Consider the following 17,814-nt stretch of genomic DNA (forward strand, 5'->3'; position numbering starts at 1 on the left):
TTCTGAGCTTCAGGTTCCACACCTGTCAAATGAGGAGCTGGGCTACATGAACTAAAGCCTCCTTCCAACTCTAAAATTCTGTCCTGGAACTTCAGGTTAAGTGGGAATCCAGTGAGTGGAAACTGGGGACCTGAGAAAGGAGAAAGGGAAAGGGGAAAAGGTTCAGAGAAGGGTGTGTCTTAGGGATTCCTTCCTTCAGCCCAGAGAAGGAGAGATATGCCATTTTTTTTCTTTTTCAATCCTATGTTCAAGGCTGACCAGAGAACAAGGCAAAGGAGCCCAAGGAAATCTGCCAGTCCTCCTTCCTGGGCCTGCCTCTTCTCCATGCCTGCCTAGAGACAAGGAAGTCTAATTTCTAATAGACAGGAAGTTGAAATATAAGCAATGCAAAGACCAAGGACCCAGAACAGCCACCCAACCACCCAGAGCAGGAAGTGGGCCTGCTGGGGACAAAGTAAGAGTCATAGCTTTCTCAGTTTCTCACCCTTATGTCTCCAACGTTTCTCCTTCTCTGGTTTTTCCCCCCTGGTCTGTTTCTTCCCATTTCCCAATCTGCCTTTCCTATTCATCCATCTTTCTCTCTCTTTCTCTCTCTCTCTCTCTCTCTTTCTCTCTCCCCCCCACCCTGTCCCTGATTTCCCCCATCTTGGTATCTCTCTGTCCCCATCCCCGCCTCTCCCACACCCCACCCCTCTCTCCTTCTAGTTATGTAAAAAGCCTGGAACACAGAGATCTTTGTTGTCAAATCAAATCCATACAGAGCCAGAATCAGCCAGCGCAGCTGTTTCCCCTGGCACAGCTGAGGGGCCTTATCAAGGAGACCCCCCAGGAGGGCAAGGGGCATTGACCCAACCTCTCCTTCACCCAAAACTTAGACTCAAGAGAGAAAAATCCAGCCTGAGTTGCTGTTCGGTAGCCTGAAATAAACACGTTTGAGCACAAACCTGGATTTACATGGCAATGATGACATATATATGGGCGTAAGGCACAACCCAGAACCATGGAAAGGCAACATACAAGGCTAGAGCCACACAGTTAGTAACCATTAACATGGCTACACAGAACAGCTAAAGCCTGGACAAGAAAAAGCCATTAGGTAGTATGACCCGATCCCTCTGCTCATAATGGCTTCCCTCTCCTGAGTCCCCCAGAGCTCCCTGCTCACCCCAAAAGTGGACAGGGCAGGATTTTATCTCCCCTCTCTAAGAGATAACCAAGAGAATGGGTAAGACACACCCCCCTGACCAGGCTGATGAGAAGAACAAAGGATTAAGAACCTTAACCTACATCTATTCCCATCCCTCAAAACAACTGCTAGTGAAAACATTCTATATGAAAACAGCTGAAGCTACTAGCATCTGGAACTGTTGCCACCCTTACCCTGGGCACCTCATGAGTCCACTAGATGGCTCTGCTCTTTCGGGACACCGAACCTCTCACGTGCTGAAGCTCTAGAGCAATTTAGTTCTACTAACTGTGGACCTAGTTGGGAGATGAAACATATGGGAGGAAAAAAAGGAGAAAGAATAGAATGGGGGGGCAGGGAGAGTAATATTGAGTATCTGTGTGTTTGCTGGGAGACAGAGCAGGTTCTGATGTGTAAAAGGCAAAGGAATGTGGAGGGAGGCCAACACAGAACCCAAGATGGGTTATCTGTCCCACATATGTAGCCATACACAGAAGTGTCCACTGACCCCACCTCCCATCTTGAAGACACAGCTTTTGCTGCAGGGCCCAAAATAGATTGTACAAGGATTATTCAAGAAACTAGGTGTTTGGCCTGGAGCCCCAACTTACTTTTCCACATTACTACCTGTTCACATACAACATTTCAACCAAACTAGAGTATTAGCTATCCTCTGAACTTAAAACTCAGCTCCATGTACCCCTGGTACACTTTCCTTTCTCATCTCTGCCTTTCAGAACCTTTCTTCGAGGCTCAGCTCAGACACCATCTCCTACATCAAGCTTCCATCCATTGTCCCCCATAATATTTCTGAACCTCGTATTATCGTCAACTGTGTACCAGTCTATTCCCCAGCCCCCAGGAAAAGCTATGCTCCTCAAGGGGTGAGGACTATGTCAGTTTTTAAAATCTTTGTACACCCAGCACCTAGATCAAGAGAAGGGGAAAGGAAGAGAATAAGCATTTATGTAGTGCATCTGCTACATGCCAAGCCCTCTGTAAATATCTCATTTAATCCTCACAACAGCTCTTCAAGGTAGACAGTATTATTATCCTCATTTTACAGTTGAGGAAAGTGAGGCAGAAGTTAAGTGACTTGCCCAGGGTCACACAGCCAGTAGTGACTTACACATAGAAAGCACTCCATAAATATTGCTGAATTAAGTTGAGTTGAATTGAGAAGAGATTCAGGAGAACAACTGGAAAGTTGTCTTTCTTTTATTTTAGATAAGATCATAGGATGCTGAGCTGAAATTGGCAACCTTACACAATACCTAATCCAATTCCCTCATCTTATAAAAGAAAAAACTGAAGCCCAGAGAGGCTAAGTGATTTCCCTAAGGTCACACAGGTAATAAATAGCAGAGTCCAGGCTCAAACCCACATCCTCCAACTCACTACTATACTAACCAGCCAAGCACTGTGTTTTCCCATTAAGTCCACATGGAGCATGTCCATAGGAGGACAACAAGGAAGTCTGGACATATGGAAAATGGGATCAGATCATGCAGAAGATAAGATTTAGGGAAAACACAAAAGCTACCTTCAAGTATTTGAGAAGCTGACAGAGAACCTTGTCACCAACCACAGAGGAAGAATACTCACAAAGAAAACTCAAGTGGGGGCATCCAGATCCCAGCTGAGTCCCTCTGAACCAAGACAGAAAGGCCTAAAAGGGGCATCCCCATAATGAAACTCCCATCACCCCAATGCTGGCAGAGGCACTGGCCACTGCTACCCCAAGGCTGGGGCAGCTAGGTGGCACAGGGGAAAGAGCGCTGGACTTATCAGTCGGAGACACCTGAATTCAAACTCTATCTCAGAAACTGGTACAGTCCCTTACTACTCGTGTGACCTCTGGCTGAACCTGTTTACTCATCTGTAAAATGAGAGGATTGAACTAGATTGCCTCTAAGGTGCCTCCCAACTCTATTCTCTGATTCTGTCTTCAGAGGGGACCTACTTGGTAACTTCTTCCCTGACCTTTTACATCAGCTCTCTGACTAGGGCTGAGACAGCACCCAGCAGGGCAAGGCACAGAGCTGTATGGAATGCTAGAATCAACCCAGCCTCCCAACAAGTCAGGCTACCTATCAGCCAGATAGTGTGCTCAGCTTTTCAAAATGCTTTCAAATACTTACTACTAGGAGACAGTGTCATATATTAAAAGCACTCAACTACTAACCCATATGCATGATCTCTTGTCAATCACCTCACCTCTCCAGGACTTAATTTATTCATCCAGGGCATTAGGATGTTCAACAAAGCCCAGAGATTCGTGGGACCAGAGGATATTAGAGCTGGAAAGAACCTCAGAAATGGCTGATCCTCAACGAAGCCTAGACAGATTAGCCTTGGATGACACAACTGGTTAGTGGCAGAGCCGAGTTAAAATTCACATCTCTAGAAATTCTACCCATTAGGGGTCAAGATGCAGACTACCTCCCATGTTCCTCCTCTTCCCTGAGTTCCAAGTGTCCACTCCACTTGCTCTTCGAGGGAGAGAGGAAAAAGGGCATTCCAGGCAGAGCAAGGCAGGAACATGTACAGCATGTTAGGCAGAAAGGTAACAAGTCAGTCTGACCATAACATAGGGTGTACACAGGGCAGGAAATAAGGTTGGAGATGAAAGCTAAAGGCCCTGAATATCAGGCTAAGACGTGATGGGAATATAGGATTCTAACCAATCCAGATACAGGGAGATGGGCACAGACTACCTCTACCCCAACCTCATCTCTGGCACATGCTTCTTCTAGGCCCCTATAGGCCTGAATTAAAGCCTCTTAAAATTAGCCTGCTAGTTGCTGAGAAAGGGCACTCAGCAATAGCCACCCCCACAAAGCAAGGGTTCCATAAAGATAAAGGTATGAAACAAAACAGACCACCCTCAGGCTCCACCCCATCAGCACATACACAGAGTCTCCCTTTGTACCAAAGCCTTCCATCACTGAGTCTCTGCAGGGCAGCCAGGGTGCCTATTAGCCACAGCTCTGGGACAGGCTAGGAAGGGGGCAAGACCCCATTGCTTCTCTCCATCCCATGGGAGCAACTGCTGAGCCCTAGGACACGGCTCCCTAATCCATATCTAGCTGACACTAAGCACAGACTAGGAGTTTCTCCTCCTAGCCTGAATATACTTCTAGTAAAAGAAGCTTTGCCTAGGCTGAAGCTGCTAAAAGAGTCTCATTTGCTAAGATTTGCAGTGACTTATCTGTGCACGTGTACACCCTAGGTTTCTCATTTTGCACATAGCAGACACTTAATAAATGCTCATCTAATTCAATTTCAGTGGGAGTCCGGTAATAGTGGGAGAAGAATGTCATAAATTCATTCCTTTGGGTGACAGGATTTAAAGCAAGAAGTGATCTTCAAAGTTATCTAATCAGCCCCTTCATCTTACTAATGAGAAAGCTGAGTGCCAAGTAGGAGAAATCACTTATCCAAGGTCACATAGGGAGAAGGAGCCAGGATTTAAATCCTCATCCCCAGACTCCTTACCCAGTATCCTTTCCACAACCCCACACTTGCCACCAACAAGCAAGCAAAACTCAGGCAGAAGCATCCAGATCTCAGTTGAGTCCTCTCTGACCCAAGACAGACATGCCTAAAAGAGGGCAATCACCCCAATGCTGGCAGAGGCACTGGCCATTGCCACCTCAAGGCTGGGGCAGCTAGGTAGCACAGAAGTGACAGTGCTAGATTTGGCAGTCTGGGAGCCCTAAATTTAAACCCTGTCTCAGACACTTCCTAGCTGTGTGATCCTGGGCAACTCACTTAACCTCTCAGCCTCAGTTTCTCCATCTGTAAAATGAGAATACCAGTGTCTACCTCACTGAGAAAATAAATGTAAAGAACTTTGCAAACCTTAAAGTGCTAAGTAAGTGTTAGTTACTATTACTTCAGCCCCAAATCTGCTATTTCCACACAGAGACAGAGCTCAAACCTGGGCAACCATCTCTCCCACCCCTCTTTCCATTCTGTTTCTGATGGTTTTGAGGATTGGTCTATTCAGTGATGTGGGAAGGCAGAGCCTGGAAACCGTGCTTCCAAAGGAAAAGTCAGAGTCGGTTGGCCAGATGGAAGCAATTATAGGAGGGCGGAAAAGGGAGAGAAGAAGGAGGAGGGGAACCAGCAGAAAGAGAGAGACAGTGGAGGGGGGGGAGTAGGAAAGGAAGAAGGGAGGGAAGGGAGCCCTACCCAATGGATAGAGGGGCTAACATTCCAACTGACTGAGCTCAGGTTATTGAGGCCTCCAAGAAGAGATTCAGGGGATGGAGACTAGAACATATGAGAAGACAATGCTGGTTCTGGTTTCCTAATCTGTAAAGTGAGGAAGGGTCAAACTAGATGTGCTCTAAGGTCACTCCCAATGAAAACATTCTATGAATTTACTATACATGTTTGGCAGAAACCCAAGCAGACTTGGGATACAGATGATCCCAGGCACACAGAGCCACCAGCGTTAGGGCCAGGCTGGTGGGCACATACTAACTAGGACTGAACCTTAGGCCTCTTGTATTCCCCTTTAGTGGCAGAATCCTATCATTCATACCATACCACTTGCTCAGGCAGGTCAAGGGAATTGCAAAGGCCATCTCTCCTCCCCACCCTGCACAAAGGAGAGTAGCTCCAAAATTCTCCGTGGCATCTGGAGCCCTACCCACAAGGTCACCAGCCTCCCAGATCTATCCCTTCCCATCCTCCATCCTCTAAGGATATCCCCAAACCCCGGGATGCCCAAGAATGGAATGAGGCAGTAAGGAAAGCAGCATGGGGAAGGCATTCCACCTAAAAAACTTCACAAGCTTAGCTTTGGCATCTCCTCCCTGAGAATGCAAAGAGGCTTTGTCCTGTGGGTCTTGGTAGGAAAACTGAGGGAGAGATTAGAATCATGCCTCCCATCTGGCCAGCACTTCTCTCCCTGATGAACCAGAAATGGAATCTAATATAAAATCCAATTAAAACAAATATTTGTTAAGTGTCTGTTCTATGCCAGGCCCTCTGCTAAAGCTGGGAGGTTGAGTACCTCCGGCCTAGTTAATTAATAGTTCCAGCTCAAAGCCTAGCTCAGCCCCTCACATTGGCTGGGGGAGGACATCGAAACTTAATTCCTTTGGATGACAGGATTTAAAGCAGGAAAGGATTTTAAAGATCAACTATCTAATCCAGCCTCTCATTTTATGGATGAGAAAGCCAGTGGAAGGAAAGTGACTCACCTAACTGTCTCATAGGTAATTTACTTAAGGTCCCTAAGTAAGCATTTGCATGGAAATCCACTAGCTAGGCCCAGATCAGATTTGAAGTCAATCCTTCTTAGACTTGAGACTAAGAAAAAAGTCTGGGAGGTAAGATGTCTGGAGCCCCACCTACTCCTGAAAAATCACCCAAGGCAACACTTAAACTCCAGACCAAAGTCTAAACACTCAAAATTATTAATGGGTGAACTGGTAGAAGGGAAGGAGGGGAGGAAATTTGCATTTATTAAACACCTAATAAGAGCCAGATACATGGCTAAGCACTTCATAAATATTGTCTCATTTTACCTTTAAGAAGATTGAGGCAGACAGAGGTTAAGTGATTTGCCCAGGGTCACAGAGCCAATGCATGTCTGAGGTTGAATTTGAACTCAAGTCTTTCAGACTCTAGGCCCACTGCTCTACCTAAAGAGTCACCTAGCTGCTAAAGATGATGCAAGGGAATAAAACTAAGGCCTCTGGATGTCCAGCATCCTCTTCAAGGTCACATAAAGAGTGGAGGTCTGATTTATCATTGGATGTGACTGTTCAAGCAACAGTATTTGATGCCAAACCCAAGATTCGAGAAGGTCAGGGTCAGATGGAGATGGGAAGTTGTATATGTTGTCCTGGGGAGTGGCGAGGGGGACTACTAGCCAAGTAAATACAACTTCACCTGAGATCAGACACTCACACATCCTGAGCATCTTCTTTGGAAAAACCACAGGTACCAAACCAAGATAATGAGTATGGGGAGGAAAGAGTGAACTATGATTACAGAGAGGCATGAGGAAAGGCTGTCGAGTTACTTGGTGCTGTCGTTCAGTCATGGCTGACTCTTCGGGACCACGTTTGGGGTTTTCTTGACAAAGGTACTGCAGTGGTTTGCCATTTCCAGCTCTTTACAGGTGAGGCAATTGTGACAAACAGAGCTAAGTAACTTGCCCAGGGTCACACGGCTAGGAAGTGTGGATTTGAACTCAGGAAGATGAGTCTTCTTGACTCCACACCTGGAACTCTATTCACTGTACCACCCAGCTACCACTACTTACAAGGTGAGTGGAGCCTAAAGCTATGAACCAGAGCTGAGGATGAGGATGGGGACAGGATGAGGATGTGCCCCTCTTGGGGCACAGATTCTGGACAATTTTCTTTAAAGGGGGGCAGAATACACAAGTCTTTCAGGCCCCAGTTCACTGGCAGAGGGCCAATCAGCTAAAGGAACAGCAGAAGCACAGAACTACCATCAGCCACTTCTGCAATGCCCCAGCAAAAACAAACCCAAGTATTAAGTGCCCTGGGAAATTTTCCCTGACTCAATCTTTCAAGGATAGAAGTATGACCACCTCCTCCTCAATCGCCTGGGATGGATCTGTTGGGAAGTTCAAACAAGATAACGAATATAAAAGCACTTTGAAAGATAAAGTAACATAAAATTACAAATTATTAGTGGTACAATTGTCCAGACTGAATCAAATTCCAATCTACCCTGGCCTGGACCTGGGATGCTGAAAATTATTCTCCCTCCAAACTAGGACTCTAGTATTATTTTCCTAACGAGCTAAGGGGCTCTGTGACTTTTGGCAGATTAATCAGAGAATCATAAAGAGAATCATAAAATCTCAAGAGCTGCAAAGGACCTCCAGGGATCATCTAGTCCTGCCCCTCCATTTTATAAAGAAGAAAACTGCCAAAGGGAAGTGACTTTCCCGAGGGCACAGAACTAGTTAAGAGAGTAGGATTAAAATAACCACCTCTAGACTCTCCTTCCACTTCACTTTCTTTAAAGAAATCTAGTTTCCTCATATGAAAAATGGGAGGGTTTAAACTAAATTAGCTCTATCTAGAGTCCCATCCAACATGTAGGGCTAAAATAAAACAATCCCTCAAGTCAGAGTTCCAGGGCACCCAGAGTGGCAGGCAGGAGTACCACGCAAAGAAGTCCTGAAGGGTGCAAGAGAGACTGAAACCCAGCCCTGCCCTGCCCTGCCCAGCCCCACTTGGGGCCACCACAGCTGCTGGAGAAAAAGATAAAGCAGAGAGTCAAGTTTCCTAGGGAGGGGAAGTGACTAGGCAGCCAAAGAACCACAGAGAACGGAATTGGGGAGGCAAAAGTAGACACCAAAGTGGCAAGGGCACAAGAAACTTCACCCACTTCTTCTAAGGTACTCTTTCTGCAAAGATCCTCAACCACCAACAGGAGTCTGGGTTGAGGGAATTTAAAGGTAACCTAGCCTAACTCTGGATCCCAACCCCATCAACCCCACCCCTCAGTTTTACAGATGAAGAGGCTGAGGCCTAGAGAAGTTAAAATCGAGTAAATGTAAATAAAAGTGTTTTTCAGACTTTAAAGTGTTATAAAATGTCAGCTGCTGTATTGTCCTTGCCCAAGGTCACAGAGGGAAGAGAAGGGCTGACAAGGTGGAGGGGAGGGAAGAGAATAATCAAACCCCAGGCATTGTAAACAAAGCCCTGAGGATTCGGTTGGGTGACTGACCTCATTGGAGCCTAGGACAAACAAGGGAAACTGGGACCAGCAGGAGATTAGGATACATACTGGCTGGGTCACCACAGGGCAATCGAAGAAGGAAAGAGAAAGAAGTAATCTAGGAGCATCCCTAGCCTTGGGCCTCCTAGTGGATAGTCTGGCCGACTTGGAGTCAAGAAGACCTGAATTTTGATTCCACCTCAGCCCACTCACTGGGAAAGCTAGGTGGCACAGTGGATAGATCACTGGGCTTGGAATCAGGAAGCCTCATCTTCTTGAGTTCAAATTCAGCCTCAGAAGGAGAAGGAAATGGAAAATCACTCCAGTACCTCTTCTGTGAAGAGCTGGACACACTGAAATGACTAAACAACCACAAGCTCTTACTAACAGTACCTAACCTCACAGGGTGGTCAGGATCAAATGAGGTCACAAATGTGAAGCCCTTTGCAAACCTTAAAGCACTATGTAAATGCTGGCCATCATCATCATCATTACTATTCACACCGGTGATGAATAAAGCACAGTTCCACTCAGAAAAGAAAGCCCAAAGGACCCTCTATTGTCAGGAACAAGGTCTTAAAAGTATATAATGTAGAGGGCAGGTCATCCCTGCTTTGGAACTAGGAGCGGAGTGGGAGGGGAATGGGAGAAGAGGGGAGAAAGAGCAAAGGCTCCAAAGGCTTGTCAGTCACTGACTGACACGGCACACACAGCGTGAAGGGTGCTCCCTCAACTTCATAGTGAATAAATGACTCTACGTCACCCAGTCTTTACACTGAAACATCCCTACACTGCTTTTCTTACCTCAGACTGCCCTGGCCAAAGCCCTGTTACTTTCCTCCCCTCACCTCACACTGTTTTCCCTTCCACTACCAACTCTCAGTACTTGGGTCAGAAACAACTCCTTCTTATCAAAAGTCCACGATGACTTCAGAGGACATCATGCCTCTCAAGACCTCCCTTCACCATGCCAGCTTTGCAGATGGGATGTGAAGTCTACTCCAAGATTGGAGCTGACAACAGTGCTTGGAACCAGTACCTGCTGGCCACCAACCTCCTGCTTATCTTGGTTATACTGTGGTCTTGGGCAGGAGATTCAAAGACTAACCTCCTGCACAGCCTCCCACAGACTTGATCATTTTATGTATATTTCCAGGAAACAAGAACTTCTGGGTTTCTGCCCAAAATGACAGCAGGGATGCCCTGGGCTCCAAGTCCATCACAGGGCAACAGCGGCTGCCAGGACTGAGAGTGTGGGAGACGGTGCCACAGATGGATGTCACTATCTAGATCCAAAAGGGCTCTCAGACCCCACTGGAGAAAAGAACCCAGTTGAGGCCACCAAGAATCAACCTAGCTGGTGACCCATATATACAAAAGGGATAACCTTAAGGATAGAGTTCTGGGCCCAGACTTCAAAGCTCTATTCAAACCAGAATTTTGCTGGGTTCTGTTTTTTGGGGGGGGGGGAGAGAGAGTAAGGGAACACTCGGCCTCAGGACCTCCCTTCCAGAAAGTCCTGCTAGTTGTGGCACCTTAAGTAAGCCCTGCGGAGGGGAACACTAGGCTCCTGCAAACACTGTCTATGCTGAAGAGTCTCTCGAAGAGGTCCCCGAGCCTTGACCATGGGTGGCCATGAGGCACGATGATCACCATTCCCCTTCCCGCTCTCAGGTCCAATCCAGACTTTTAGGGCACACGGCAGAGCCTTGAAGTAAAGGGAGGGCAGAAGAGCCCAAAACACAGGAGTGACGGGGGAAGCAGTGGGCAGACATGTTGGCAAGCCCCGAGCCGTCTGCCAGGGAGGACCCCTGCCTACCCGGACGCCTAACCCGCCCGACACCAAAGGTGGCGGGAAGCAGCCACTGCTCGAACTCTGCCTCTGTTCGAACCCCGGAGCCCGGGCATGCGGGGTGAGTGAGCGCGTGGGCACTGCCAGCCCGATCCCGGGGCTCCGGCGGATGCCCTCCATCCGGGCTGAAGAAACTTTGTGCAGCGGGGCGGCGGCCGCCCCCTACCGCGGGCAGCTCTCCGTCGACCCCCGGGGAGTCCCGATGCCGCGCCCGGCCGCGGTGGGGCGTCCCTCCTCCCCCACGCCCCCTCCCAGCCCGCCCGCGCGCGGCCCCTGGCCCCAGGCCCCGGACCCCTCCCCCGGGCCTCGAGGGTCCCCCTCCGACCCCTCCCCTCCCGTGCCTTCCCCTACCCTCGGCCGCGGTACTCACCCTCCGGGCGGGGCGGACTCGGCGGCCGGACAGGTCAGGGCGGGGACGCTGCTCAGATCCGCTAGGCGCCGGGCGGCCAGGCGCGGGAGAGGCGGCGGCGGTGGCTCCGGGACCCGGGCCTGTCCCGGACCGCAGCTGACCGGGGGCGCTGGGAAAGTCCGCGCCGGAGGGGACCCGGGCGGGCGGCGGCGAGCGGTGAAGGGGCTGGCTCTGGGATGGACACGCTTGCGCACACGGGCCCGGAGCTCGGCGATGAGCGGGAGAGGGGGAAGAAGGGGGAGAAGGGGGAGGGGGCAGGGGAAGGAGGGAGGCTGAGGGGGAAGGGAGGGAGAGGAGAGGGACTGGAGGTGAGGGGGGGAGGAAGGTGGGAAAGGGAGGGGAAGGACAGGAGGGGAGGGAGAGGGACTGAAGAGAAGGAGAGGGAGGGAGAGGGGAAGGACAGGAGAAGAGGGAGGGAAAGGGAGGGGAAGGGGGAAAGGAGGGAGAAGGAGGGACAGGAGAGAGGCTGAGGGGGAGGGGAGGGAGAGGAGAGGAACTGAAGAGTAGAGGGAGGGAGGGAGAGAAAAGGGGAAAGGAAGGGATGGGGAAAATATTGGGAGGGGAGGGAGAAGAGAAAGGGATAGGGAGAAAGGAGAGGAAGAGGAGGAGGGAGGGGAGAAGAAGGGAAGGGAGGGAGAAGGGTAAAAAAGAGGAGGGAGGGGAGGAAGAAAAGGAGAGAGGAAGTGGGGAGGGAAGGGGAAGGCCGGATAGGGATGAGATGGAGGGGAGATGGAAGGGAGGAGGAGATGTTGCTGCCTCAGAGACTGGGAGATGCCCCAGGCAAGGGATCCTCCTGTGCCAGGCTGCTTTGCAGACCTGTCAGGTATGGGTCCCCACTGGCAGGGGCATCCAGGGTGTGGAACTTCTCGGACTTCTCCCTTTGGAAGGAACTGGGGTCCCTCAGCCTGTGTCTGGATGGGAGGGGAGAGGCTTAGAGGATCATCGGCCTCTTTCTCCACTGGGGAAACCAAGTCACAGAGAAAGAGTAAAGCTTGTTTCTGTATCCCTGGTATATCTCCCCACAATGCAGGGTGCCTAGGGCTGGAATACAAAGTCGCCTTCCCTCTTCTTTCTTTTCTCAGTCCTTAGCACAGTACCTTTCATCTAGTAAATTCTTAATTAGAGTATGCTGAATTAAACTGAGCTCTTCATGAAGCTCCCTGACCAAGTGTAGGTGCTTTTTATGTTTCGTCTATTTTCAAGAAGGGGAGGAAGAGGGGAGAATAGGGAAAGAGTTCAGTGCCTTTTAAAAAAAAAAAAAAAAAAACAAGGACTGCAAAGACCATAGCAGATTGGGTTCTCTGTAACAAAAAGTTCAGCCCAAGATGAGGAGGTTGAGGCTGCCAGGCCAGAGAGGAGAGCAGAGTTTCTTGGATAGCTCTGACCATGGACAAGTTGGGGGAGGAGGTTAGGAGATGATTAGAAGAGTCCTCTATTGGAGAGGGAAGACAACTTGGAAAAAGCTCTTTATCCCATAGAAGCTTCCCACACACACAAGCACCCATTTTTCCCTAGCGTTTTCTGTGAAAAGATAACTACTTTTCAAAATGGGTTTTAGGGCACAGCCAATGTGAACTTTCTGTTTTGCTTGCTGGTGCGTATTTGTTACCAAGATTGTTGTTCAGTTTTGTTTTGTTTTGTTTTGTTTTTTCATAGGGGTAGAGGATGGAAATGGGGGATATCAGAAAGAAGAGGATCATTGAAGCATTTTCATTAATGCACAAAAGAAACACAGACTAGCAGGACAACGTTGAAAGTTGCATGTTGAATATATTATCTACTTAAAAAGGAAAAGCAAACTACCTAATAGAAATTTTTAGTTCTGTGTTCAGTCTGTTTTTCTATTCTACTTTATATAAGGATATGTTCATGTTATTTGGTGTTTATTACTTTCAGAATCTTTTTTGAAAAAGTGAAATTGATGGGGCAGCTAGGTGGCGCAGTGGATAGAGCGCTGGCCCTGAAGTCAGGAGGACCTGAGTTCAAATGCCACCTCAGACCAAACCCTTGCCCTGTACTGGCTGTGTGACCTTAGGCAAGTCACTTAACCCCAATTGCCTTACCAAAAAAAAAAAAGAAAAAGTGAAATTGAAAATAAACCTAAAATATTAAACTTCCTTCCCATCCTGTACCCCGGTGCTAAGATTTAGCCTCTGCAAAGCACTACCCTTTCCAGAAGCTATTCATCCTTTGGCAAGTTAACTTTCCTAGGCCTCAGTTCCCAGAACAGTAGAATAAATAAAAAACTGGTTCCTGTCCTCTAGCTCTATGAAATCTATAATATCTAAATATTTTTACAGCCCCCCCCCCCGCAAGTTCCTCACTTTTCTGATATTCTTCCCCCTTCCCAATACTCAGTGCTCCTTGCCACTTCCAGACCTTCCCTTTTAATCATTCAATAACCTCACTTGAGGTCATCTAAATCACACTAAGGCTATGGTCTCCAAAGTAGGGAAGTGATTTCATCCAAAGATTGGATGACCAGCTAATCTGAAGATAAGAAGTTATATTCCCTTAATTGGCTATTATGGGGAGGGTTAGGATGGAACATAACTACCATACTTACCTGCATGCTCTAACACTCCCCCACAACCATTCTTCCCCTTTTCTCTGTTATGCAAGCTCCCAACTTTCTAGCTTCTGAACTAGGATTGGCCCCCTCGGACAGTTATAATTCTGTATCTGGTACTTGGGCACCCACAGAAGCAGTTCAGAGGCACAGTAGATAAGAGACCTGGGCCTGGAGCCAGGAAGACCCAAGTTCAAATCTGGCCTCAGACACTTGCTAGCTATGTGACCCTGGGCAAGTCACTTAACTTCTATTTCCTCAACTGTAAAATGGGGATAATAACAGCACCTACCTCCCAGGGATATTATGATCAAAATATCTGTAAAGCATTTAGCACAGTGCCTAGCACATAGTAGGCAATATACAAATGTCCAGTCCCTTCCCCTTTCCTGCTGTAGCTGCTTCAAAGGTGTCAATGAGGAAATTCATGCCCCTCCCCCTATACATAATCACCCCCTTTTCACCAGATCCCTTGGTGGCTGAGATGATCCCATACCACCCCCATCACAGACAGTTGAATAAGAGGTCCTCTTCCCCCCCCATTTTCATTTTGGGTAGGACTGAGTAAGTGATACAGGCATGAATGGATTGTAGTAGACATGTGAGATCTCATGACATCATCTCTCTCCCCAATGCCACCTCTCTTCCAAACTTCCCTATTACCAGCCAAGATAGCACCATCCTCCAAGGTTCACAACATCTCCTCATTTTTCCTCCCTCCCACATGACCAATTTGTTGCCAAATCTTGTCATTTCTGCCTCCCATAACACCTCTCACTTCTTTTTTGTTTTTGTTTTTGTTTGGTTTTTTATTATTAATTTATATTGATTTATCAACAATCACTTCCATAAGCTTTTGAGTTTTAAATTTTTCTCCTCCTTCCCTCCCTCCCTCTCCAAGACTGCACACAGTCTGATATAGGCTATACATATACATTCCTATTAAACATATTTTCACATTAGTGATGTTGTAAGGAAAAATTAGAACCGATAGGAAGAACCACCAGAAAGAGGAAACAAAACACAACAGAAGAAAAAAACAGCAAATAGTATGCTTCGATCTGCATTCAGACTCCATAGTTCTTTCTTTGGATGTGGATAGCACTTTCCATCATGAGGCCTTTGGAGATGTCTTAGATCCTTGTATTGCTGAGAAGGATTAAGTCTATCAATATTAGTCATCACACAATGTGGCTGTTCCTGTGTATAATATTCTCCTGGGTCTGTTCATTTCACTCAGCATCAGACCATACAAGTCTTTCCAGATTTTTCTGAAGTCTGCCTGCTCATCATTTCTTACAGCACAATAGTATTCCATTACATTCATATATCACATTCATAGTTATGATTACTATCTGTGTCTTTCTCTCCATCCTTCCCCCTACCTCCCGTTTATGCTTTTCTTTCTCCTTTCTCCTTTTCCCTCCTCACTAGTGTTTTGCTTTTGAGCACCGCCTCCCTCAGTCCCACTTCCCTTCTATTAACCCCCTCCCTTTTTTCCCCTTTATCCTTACTACTTCTTCCCTCCTTTCTATCCCCCCTCCCTTTTCTTTCCTCTTTTCCCTCCTACTGCCTATAGGGCAAGTTAGATTTCTATACCTAAATGATTATGTTATTCCCTTCTTGAGCCAAATCTGATGAGAGTAAGATTCAAACAGTGCTCATCTCTCTCCCTTCTTTCCTTCTCCTGTAATAGGTTTTTGTGCCTTTTCCTGTAATGTAATTTACCCTTGTCTGTCTCCTCCTTTCCTTTTCTCTCAGTACATTTTTTTTGATCAGATTAATCCCCTTACTTGGATCCATTTAACCCACTTGATTAGATTTTTTTTATCATTACATCAAAGTCAGATTATACCCACCCCCTTTATGCATACCCCATTAACATGGTGTAATAACAATACAGTTCTCGAGAGTTACAAGTGTCATCTTCCCTTGTAGGGATGTAAACAGTTTGCTTTATTAATAACATGTTGTTTCTTTCTGTCCCATTTACCTTTTTATGTCTCTCTTGAGTTTTGTATTTGAAGATCAAATTTTCTGTTGAGCTCTGGTCTTTTTATCAGGAAGGTTTGGAAGTCCCCTATTTCGTTGAATATCCATCTCCTCCCCTGAAAGATTGTGCTCATTTTTGCTGGGTAACACCTCTCACTTCTTTTCCCTTCTCCCTTCTCACAATCACCACACTAGTTCAGGCCCTCTTCCCCTCTTACTTGGATTACTGTGATAGCCTCCCAGTCTCCCTGCCTTAGGACTCTCAAATCTGACCTTCACACAGCTGACAAAATGATTTTCCTAAAGGACACAGCTGACCATGGGAGTGGCCTAATCAGGAAACTTCAGTGGCTCTTTCCATCTCTTCTTGTGCTTCTCCTAAACCCATTCTTTATTATTATTGTTGTTGTTATTATTTTCCACTAACAAGCATTGATTGTCTCTCCCTACCACTTACTCTCTCCACTGGGAAAAAAAAAATCCTTGGCCTACATAGGCATAGTCAAGCAAATCAAATTCCCACATTGGCCTCATCCACAAACGTGTCTCATTCTACTTATTTCATCCCTCACTACTTTATAATTCAGGAGCTGAGTAGCATTCTTCATTATCAGCCCTCCCTAATTATGGTTGATCATTTCATTGATCAGTGCTCTGAAGTCTTTCAAAGCTATTTGTCTTTATATTGTTATTCTCCTGATATATTGTTCATTTCACTCTGCCTCAGTTCATATAAGTCTTGCCAGGTTTCTCTGAAACTATCCATTTCATCATTTCTTTGGGCACAATAGTATCCCATTCTATACATACTTCATCAGTTATTCCCCAGTTGAAGCCAAGGATACTCCCTTAGCTTCCTGGTCTTTGCCACCACAAAAAGAGATACCTTAAATACTTTCATACATATGGGTCCTTTTCTTTCTTACGGTTATTCGGACAAAGGGCAGGCAACTTCTGGGGCCTCAATCCAAACTGCTTTTCCTAAAACAATTTTTCATCTCTCTGTCAGCCTCTAATCCTTGCACACTGCCCAGTTCTCCCAGTATAGCTCCTCTCTGGTCTTACTGCCTCTTCTTAGGCTTGAAGACCTTACAGATAACCAGTTCAAGTATACTGCCCTCTACCTTTGCTCCCTTGTCCTGTTTCTTCTCAGGCCCTGTCAAACCTTACCATCTGCCTTCTTCACTCTAACTCACAAGCTTCAGAATTCCTCTATAGAAAGTTATACAAAGGTCCCAACTGGGCCCACTGCAAATTCACGTTATCTGATCTCAACAAGACCCCTCACAGCTGCTTAGTAATCCTTATTTTTTTCCCCCAAATGACCCTTGGCAGTCATTCCTCCTTTCCCCTCTCTCTCTTTTTTTTTTAAAAATTTATTTATTTTTAGTTTTCAACATTCACTTCTATAAGATTTTGAGTTTTAAATTTTCTCCCTCTCCCATTTCTCTCTCCCCCACCCCCCACTGCATACAATCCAATATAGGCTCTACATACACATTCATGTTAAGCATATTTCCCATTAGTCATAGTATAAAGAACAATTAGAACTAATGGGAGGAACCACGAGAATGAAGCAATGAAACAAAACAACAAAGGAAAAGGAGAGCAAATAGTATGCCTCCATCTGCATTCAGACTCCATATTTCTTTCTCTGGGTATGGATAGCAATTTCCATTATGAATCTTTTGTAGTTGTCTTAGAATCTTGCGTTTCTGTGAAGAGCTAAGTCTATCAAAGTCAGTCATCCCACAATGTGGCTATTACTGTGTACAATGTTCTGGTTCTGCTCATTTCACTCTGCATCAGTTCATGTAAGTCTTTCCCCTCTTTCTAACAGTCTTCAAGACAATCCCCAACCTCCCACACATATACCAGAGACCATTCTCTGGGACCCCACTCCTAATTTGTGATAACCTCTCTGGAACACTATTTCAAGACAGCACTAGGTGGTGCAGTGGATATGAGGGATATGGGCTTTGGACCCCTTCTGCTTTGAACTTTCCCACGAATTCCAGGAACCCAGCCCCTGAACTCAGATCTCTGGCATTCTTCTGAGGCGTCGCAAATAATCTTTTCAGTTG

The 17,814-nt window shown here is 46.7% G+C and overlaps 1 protein-coding gene and 1 long non-coding RNA gene across 2 annotated transcripts in view; one reads left to right on the forward strand and one right to left on the reverse strand.

The window, feature by feature from the left end:
- The window catches only part of ST3GAL4 (ST3 beta-galactoside alpha-2,3-sialyltransferase 4), a 43,119-nt gene extending 31,917 nt beyond the window's left edge, over positions 1-11,202 (reverse strand). Inside the window, exon 1 of the mRNA XM_027835210.1 lies at positions 11,131-11,202. The gene's annotated coding sequence lies outside the window, so the exon portion shown is untranslated. The remainder of the gene's footprint in view (positions 1-11,130) is intronic.
- On the forward strand, positions 9,735-13,000 carry LOC114022792. The gene is made up of 2 exons (XR_003566704.1): positions 9,735-10,821; positions 12,826-13,000. It is a non-coding gene; the product is annotated as an uncharacterized LOC114022792 (long non-coding RNA).
- Positions 13,001-17,814: the final 4,814 nt, after the last annotated feature.

The sequence above is a fragment of the Vombatus ursinus genome, unplaced genomic scaffold (genome assembly GCF_900497805.2).
Source record: "Vombatus ursinus unplaced genomic scaffold, bare-nosed wombat genome assembly UNPS02014813.1, whole genome shotgun sequence".
Lineage (NCBI taxonomy): Eukaryota > Metazoa > Chordata > Mammalia > Diprotodontia > Vombatidae > Vombatus > Vombatus ursinus.